The sequence below is a fragment of the Tamandua tetradactyla genome, chromosome 14, assembly GCF_023851605.1.
Source record: "Tamandua tetradactyla isolate mTamTet1 chromosome 14, mTamTet1.pri, whole genome shotgun sequence".
In the NCBI taxonomy this organism is placed as follows: Eukaryota; Metazoa; Chordata; class Mammalia; order Pilosa; family Myrmecophagidae; genus Tamandua; species Tamandua tetradactyla.
In genome coordinates this window covers 80,274,891-80,282,805 of record NC_135340.1, presented here as the reverse complement: position 1 = coordinate 80,282,805, position 7,915 = coordinate 80,274,891, and the positions used below count along the sequence as shown (strand labels likewise).

The 7,915-nt window shown below is 42.1% G+C and overlaps 1 protein-coding gene across 12 annotated transcripts in view; it reads left to right on the top strand.

Moving 5' to 3' along the window:
* Positions 1 to 2,463: 2,463 nt before the first annotated feature.
* HERC1 (HECT and RLD domain containing E3 ubiquitin protein ligase family member 1) overlaps positions 2,464 to 7,915 on the top strand; it is a 291,819-nt gene continuing 286,367 nt past the window's right edge. For 7 of the 12 annotated variants that reach the window (XM_077128154.1, XM_077128157.1, XM_077128156.1 and 4 more), the window contains exon 1: positions 2,794 to 2,927. The gene's annotated coding sequence lies outside the window, so the exon portion shown is untranslated. Of the gene's footprint in view, positions 2,579 to 2,793; positions 2,928 to 3,100; positions 3,178 to 3,223; positions 3,368 to 3,413; positions 3,436 to 7,915 lie in introns of those variants that run through there. The other 5 variants (XM_077128149.1, XM_077128148.1, XM_077128151.1 and 2 more) reach the window with 5 other exon arrangements.

The following is a 7,915-nucleotide window of genomic DNA, read 5'->3' as shown; positions in this document are numbered from 1 at the left end:
GTAATTTGGGGCAAATACGCTGCAATGCCAGGATACACTAGGACTCCTGAGGACTCCTGCTCGGGAATCTTTTCCTGTACATCACAGTTGTTTTTTTCCTGAACCTAGTGCCAAAGGCAAACAAACTTGTTCCCTGAGTTCTTTTCACCCCTCCCTCTACACTTCACCCTCTGCTGGGTCCTCACATTTCTGGTTTAGCCATAATTTTTTTTTACGAGCCACATATTTCATATATGCAGATTGCTTTAGTTTTCTAGCTACTCAAGCGAATGTCACAAAATGCATGGGCTTAAGCAATTGGAATTTATTAGCTTACAATTTTGAGGCTAAAATAAAGTCCAAATCAAGGCGTCATGAAGGTGATACTTTATTCCTTCATGTTCTGGGGCTGGTTGCTGGTAATCCTTGGCTTCTCTGTCACATGGCAGTCTTCTGGTCTCTCCCTTCTCTTCTGGGTTCTGTGATGTTGCTTATTGCTTCCTATAGCTTTCTCTCTGTCTGAATTTCATTCTCGTATCAAAAACTCTGATAATAATATTAAGACCCTTACTGACTGAGGTGGACTACACCTTAACTGAATAACTTCATCAAAAGGTCCTTCTTACAATGGATTTGCATGCAAAGGAGTGGATTAACTTTAAGAACATGTTTCTCTGGTACATACAGCTTCAAACAACCACACAGATGAAAGATGAAGTATATATATTCTTCTGTTTATTCTGCACTTCCTTTGCCTGGTACTCCTGGCTAGGGTGTGGGGCTATGGAACATGAAGCATGAGATTGGGGTGATGCGGGCGATGGGAAGATGTGGCTGATTGGCATGGCAGGAAGTGTGCTGCTCTGAGGACTTCCAGGATAAGGATCTGGAATACTGAAGCCTTGAGTTCTCCCTTTCCACCCCTCCCATCACCAACATTTTTCTCTAGGAGAAATCTGGATCAAATGAATTGGCAGAGTTGGGAGAAAGATGATGATAACAAGGCTCCAGCAAATTGCTGATGTGAATACGAGAGAGTGTTTAGAAAGGTGGTTAAGGGTGGAAAATGGTCAGGGCTTACTTAATGACACTAAGTGTATTTGATAATCGTATAGCCTTGAATTCAATTCTTTCCACACTGCCCTGAGGGTGGAAGTTGAGAGGAGTCTCTCAAGTGGTCTTTTAATGTAAGCAGAGAGAGATCTTTTCTTGAAAGAATGGGCAAAAGCAGTATAGTTTCCAAATACAGAAAGAAAAAAAAAGAAAAAAAGGAAATGTCATGGGATGTTTGTGAGTGGCATAGATGCCTACATCATCTACATGTTAAAATGAGAATGACAGGGAAGCTTGTTGGCCATGTCTCAGCGACACACACATTATCCAGTCACAAGGCACTACAATGACGGCATCACTCCCCATATATCTACTCCCTCACATCTGTTCTTGTTTACAAAGTAACCCAGAAATAGATACACATTTTATACATAGAAATTTAGTTATACACCTAATAAGACCTGCCATTAAATGAATACTTATGTGCCAGGAGCTTTACCTAACTTTTACTCATCATAAGAATGCTGGGATAAGAACTAATCTGATATGTTGACAGATGAGGAAATTGAGGCATAGAGAGGTAAAGCAACTCACTTGAGGTCACACACCTGTTAAGAAGGATTCCAGAATTCTCTCCTGTGTCCCTCTGACAGCAAAGCCATGCTCTTAACTCTTGCCCTAAATTGACTCATGACACATAAATCCAATTCTACCGAGGGTAAGCTTCCTCTTCTACCTATGCTAGAATATTTTACAACACCGGTGACAAATACATGACTTCTGAGGTTATTTGTGTATTCCTCATATGTTCCCATTTAGACGTGAACTTCTGGGAGGCAAAGACCATTTCCATTTTCTTGGCCCTATATCCTCACAGTCAGTCACACATAATTACTGCTCAATAGAATATTTGGAATGAAAGACACTAGGAAGGTGGCTAGAGAGGCGGGAGGTTAGGACTAAGAACAGGGAGGAAGGTGGGGACAGGGACATTCATTCAATGACTTATTGAGTACCTGGCCCAGTGCTAGACTCTAGGCTCTGAGGATAGAGCGATGGTCAGGCCAGTCGGGGTCCTTCCCGTTAGGGGGTTTAGCGTACAGGTTGGATATGTAATTGACCCAAAGGAAAATTTGCCGTGTGTTCCTTAACAGAAAAGAAAACGCAGGAACCAAAGGTTCTGGCGTCTTTTGGGTTCTGCCTGTCCTGCCGTGCACAAAGGTGTGACAACGCAGAAGTAGGTTAAGCGAAACGCTTTCAAGTGGTTGAACTTGTCCTGCCAGAGGTTATGGCCCAGTGTGATCAGCAATAAAGAGCGCAGAGCGCGCGGCGAGGGCCCGGGTTAAAAGGATGTGGCCGCCACCTTTCCAAGTGTCCCTACGTCCCACAGCGCCGCGGCGCAGGGCGGCAGGGTCTTCCCGGCCCACCACCCGGAAAACCGCGGCTCCGCTGGCCCTCGCCGCCCTTTGTGAAACGCCCCCAATTGTGCCTTGTCGGCGCAGTCTGGTCCCCATGGGCGGATGGGGCTGTCCTGGAGAGCTGAAAGGTGAGAGCCACGGGGCTCTGTTTTCAGGACCCAGGCTTTCTTTCCATCATTAAACCTCCTTCTCCGGCCCACCCATCCGGCAGCGTCGCTCCAGCGCTCAAGCGCTCCGTCCCCCGCCCCTTTCGCCTACCCTCCCGGGCCTGGGGGGGCGGGGCGACGGCTCCAGGCTGCGCGAGAGTTCTCCCCAAGTCCCGCGACACTCGCTTGCCGCCGCCTCTTACGTCTTTCCCTTTGACAAGTCGCCGCTGCTGCAGCAAAAATAAAGGACGCGGCCGCCGCAGCTGCTGCCGAGCAGGGCTCGGGTCGCTGGAGCCGCGCCCCACCCCCGCCAGCTCCGGAGCCGCGCACGGTAACGCCTCCTTTTCTGTTCTCTTGCCGGCCTGTGCGTGCGCCGGGTCGGCGGAGTGAGGCCGGCCAGGGCCGTTCCGGGGCCGCCGCCGAGCGGTGTCGCCGGGGTCCCAGGTGGACGGCGGGCGGAGCCTGAGGCAGCCAGTCCGGCGCGGTGCTTCGGTCAGGCCTCGGGACGCGCCGCTGCCGGTAGCCTCAGGAGCCGCGTTAGAAGCGGATTTGTCCGCCCGAGGGCGCGAAGGGACCTGTCGGTGCGTTGACTGGTTGTACCTGACCCTCGGCTCTTGGGGGTCGCGTCTGTGACCCTTTCCTTCACCCCTTTATCCGCTAACGAGCGCTCCTCCCCCCGCCGTGGCTTGGGCCCGGGCGGCCGACCGGATTCTGTCTCGCGAACCCGGGAGAGTCGCGACCCGGGTCCCCTGTTGCCGGCCGCCTCATGAGGTGTGGAGGTTGGGGCGACATGTCCGTCTTCTCTCCTTTGCCTTTAGGTTGAGGTAGTTCAATATCTGGTAAATCTTTCTCCAAATTTCCCGCCCTGATAAAATAATTTATAAAGCCTCTACTACCGGGAGGGGAGATGAGACGCATTTTTTGTCTCCAGGGTGAGATGAGGGTGGCAATGATGACTGGAGCTGTCCCAGGGAATATGGTGAAACCTTTTCTGAGATGGGTGGCAGGTTCCTGGGAGATGCGGGGACGGTAGGCGCTGGTACCAGCTTTCCCAGGAGGTTATGTAAAAGACATGCTACCCGTTCTAGGGATCCGTGAAACACACAGGGACAGAATTTGCCTTAATTTTAAAATAACGTCTGTAAGTAATACTGTCGAAAATTTGGATAATCAGAATTACAGAAATAACAAACCTGAACTAGTCCATCCTTGTAACTCCACCTACAGAAATAGCCTTTCATTGTTAACATTTTGTCCTAACAGACAATTATTTCAATTATTATGGCACTTGGTTCATCGTTGCATGGACCTTCCCCATTCTATACATGTTCCACAAATGAGTTATTTTGAATCAGTTCTCTGGCCTGCTCGATTAAAACTGGTTACTTGTTTATTATCACTGGTTCTACTCTCATCACTGACTTTCATTGGGCCCTCTTCCAGAATGATGGTTAGCCAAATGGTTTTAAAAATCAAACATAAAAAAAAATTATTTGCATCTAGTACGTATATGTTCTTACAGTTCTGCCTGTGGTGGGTGCTGAAAAGGAACAGTATTTGTAGAAACCAATGAAACTATGATATTCATGGTGGGAAGAAATCTGTTTACTTCAAGGTTTTACAAAATTGATTTCAGTTGGTTGTTTTTGGACCAAAGTTGTTATGTGGCATTGTTTGTTTCTTAGTAGTTTTTGTGATTGGATGGGATGGATATGTGCCTTTGATGATGTGTGTATGTCTCTATAGTGTATGTTTATACAAGCAAAATGAAGTGACCTTGTTGCCTATATGCATAAATACATACATTTATATTTTTTTATGTACCATTGATACATAAAAATTGATGTACCTGTACACATTGATATACCTTGGAAGGGAGTTAAAATGTGTGGTTGTATTATTTGAGAAAAAACAGATTTAGGTAGGGCAGTATTTCTCTCAAATTACAAGACAGGATTGTATGGCAGATGATGAGACATCTTAGGGAGACTTTAAAAAATAGGATAGATTATTGTCTCTTAAGTTTTTTGACATTGGCCTATTAAAGCCTCTTGTAATTCTAAACTTTTCTGAATTTTGCTTTCCCTAAGATTTTTATCACTGCTTCTTAAATTTCCAGTCATGCTGTCTGGATGTGACATTTGTCCGTTCTTTTGCAGGTCATGTATTCCACTCCCAATACCAGCATCCTGGTGATGTATGGAGGAGAAGACAAATATAAATGCGTCACTTAATCTGCTCATTAATGTAAACATCTTCTGAAAAATCCTTTCAAGGAATCCTGAAAATTCCTTAAAGGGAATTTTGGAGAAGGTGTTGATGGGGCTGGTTTTGTAAGTAGAATATGCCAATAGTAAATAGTACTACAACTCTAATGTCCCATGCATCATTTCCCCCAAAAAGTATGACTCAGTTGCTCCTTTTTAATGCTGAAAATGGAAAAAAAAGACTGCATATTGTGATCAGTTGATTACAATAAAATTGGTGGAACTGGGTATAGGGTAAAATTATGAAATTCAAATTTTCAGAACTTGACAATAATGATGACATGATTTGGGGTGTGAAGAGAAGTTAGATAAAAGCACAACTATAGACAGCTATTGACTTGTGAAACAAAACTTGGAATTTCGTAGTTGCATAACAACATATCAGTAGGTAACAAATTTTTTTTTATAATCTGTTGAGGGTTTTAAAATTGTAAATAAAACTTTACAATAGAGAGATAAAATGTATTGTTACAGACACATATTGCGGATTATTATGATGCTGAAAACATTAAAACTTGGTCAAGTCATTAAGAAAATGTGCAAAGCCAGTCAAGTCACACCAGTTAGCAGTTTTTTTTGTCTACTTCTTCCTTTTCTAACAAAAAAAAGATAAAAGGAGCATAAAATAGGTAATTTACTTTTTAAAAACTTTGTATTTTGAAATACTTTTAATCTTGCAGGGAGGTTTACAAAAATAATCCATACCCTATTCAGAGAACCTCAATATATTTCTGTCCCCACCCCATGTCCTGATCCACCAATTTTAATATTTTACCACATTTGCTCTTTCAGTCGTTCATTTTTTTTCAGTCGTTCTTTTGTTCTGTCATTCTGTTTATCAATTTATTTTCTTGAGTGTGGGTCATATGCATCATGCTCCTTGAACACCTAACACTTCCAGTTACATTTCCTAAGAATAAGAATATTCTTTTATATAACCATTTAAATGGAGTTATCAAATTCAAGGAATTTAACATTGATATAAAGCTTACAATCTGTATTCCAATTTTTTCATATGTCCCAATAATGTCCCCTTGAACTTTTTTCTTCCCTTGCTAGATCCTATCCAGGATCAGACATTGCATTTAATTGTCTCTGTCTCTTTAGTTGTTTACCCTTCCTACCTTTTCTCCTCTCCCTCCCTTCCTTTCTCATATATATAACAAACTTTCCCCATCTCAACTACTCCTAAGCTTACCATTCAATGTCATTAATCACGTTTACAATATTGATGTACTCTCACCACCTTTATTACTAAAGCTTTTCCATCTTCCAGACAGAAACCCTGTAACCATTATGCATTAACTCTCCATTATGCATTAACTCTCCATGGCACTCCCCTGCCCCAGCAATTAGCACTCTAAATTTCTGTCTCTATGAGCTTACATATTCTCTGATATTATCCTTGTTATTACCCTGGGGCTTAAATTTAACATTCTAAATCTATAACGATCTCATTTGTTTTGATCCCAACTTAGCATCAATAGTATACACAAACTATGTTCCCTTATCCTTCTGTCCCCCTACGTTTATGTAGTTGTTGTCACAAATTACATGTTTATACATTATGAGTCAAAACCCACTTATTTATCATTACATTTTATGTGTTTGCCTTTTAGATTCTGTAAGAAGTAAACAATGGAGTTACAAACCAAAAATACAATAGTAGTAGCATTTATACTTACCCATGTCATTACCTTTATTGTAGATCTTTATTTCTTCATGCAACTTTTTTTTTTTTGGCTTGGGCAGACACTGGGAATCAAACCCCAGTCTCCAGCATGGCAGGTGAGAACTCTGCCTGTTGAGCCAGCCTGGCCTGTGGCTTTGATCTGTGTTTTATTGTCTTTTCCTTTCAACTTGCAGAACTCTCTTTAGCATATCTTATAGGGCACAGTCTAGTGGTGATGAACTTCCTCAGCTTTTGTTTATCTGGAAGGTCTTAATCTCTTTCTCATTTTTGAAAGATAGTTTGGGCAGATATAGAATCCCTTGGTTCACATATTTTTCCTTTCAGCCCTTTAAATATGTTATCTCACAGCCTTCTTGCTTCCATGGTTTCTAATGAAAAATTAGCACTTAGTCTTATTGAGGCTCTGTTGTACATGAATTCTCACTGTGGCTTTCAGAATTCTCTCTTTTTCTTTGTCATTTGACGGTTTGATTATAATGTGTGTGGTGTAGATCTGTGTAGATATTTCCTGTTTGGACTTTATTGAGCATCTTGGATGTGTATATTCAAATCTTTCATTAAATTTGGGAAGTTTGCAGTTATTATTTCTTTGAGTATTCACTCTTCCACTTTCTTTCTCTCTCTCCTCTTTCTGAGAGTCCCACAAGGTGTATATTGACAGTCCTAAAGGTTCCTCAAGCTTTATTCCCTTTTCTTCATTCTTTCTGCTCCTCAGACTCAATGATTTCAATGTTTTATCTTCAGGTTCACTGATTTTTTCTTCTGCCAGCTACAGGTTACTGTTTGAATAATTTGTTACTGTAGTTGTCATCTCTGTCTGGTTCCTTAAATTTCCATCTCTCTATTGATATTCTCTTTGTGTTCACCTATCATTTTCCTGATTTACTATAGTTCTTTGTCCATGTTTTTCTTTATCTCTTTGATCATATTTAGGACTATTTTTTTGAAGTCTTTGTGTGACATGTCCCAGGTCTGGCTCTCTTTATTGATGGTTTCACATACTTTAATCTTCTCCTTTGTCTGGGCCATCACTTTTTGTTCTTTGTATGTTTTGTTGAAACCTGGCATTTTTATATTTTAATTATTATCACTGGAATTTAGACTCTGAGACATCTTTTCCTTAAGTTTGTACCCAGCTAGTGCTATGAGAGCTTTAATTGATTGCCAGAAGCTAACCCAAAAAAAAGGAAACAAACCACCTTTCCCAGTCTTTGCAGATTGATCTGTGCAAGTACTCTCCTTGAGGCTTATTTATACGTTAGAGAATAACTCCAGGCCAAAGTACAAGGGCCCTTCCCGATCATTTCTGCCCAGGAGTCTTCTCTTGGGCATGCCCCTGTGATCAAGAGGATTTCCTTG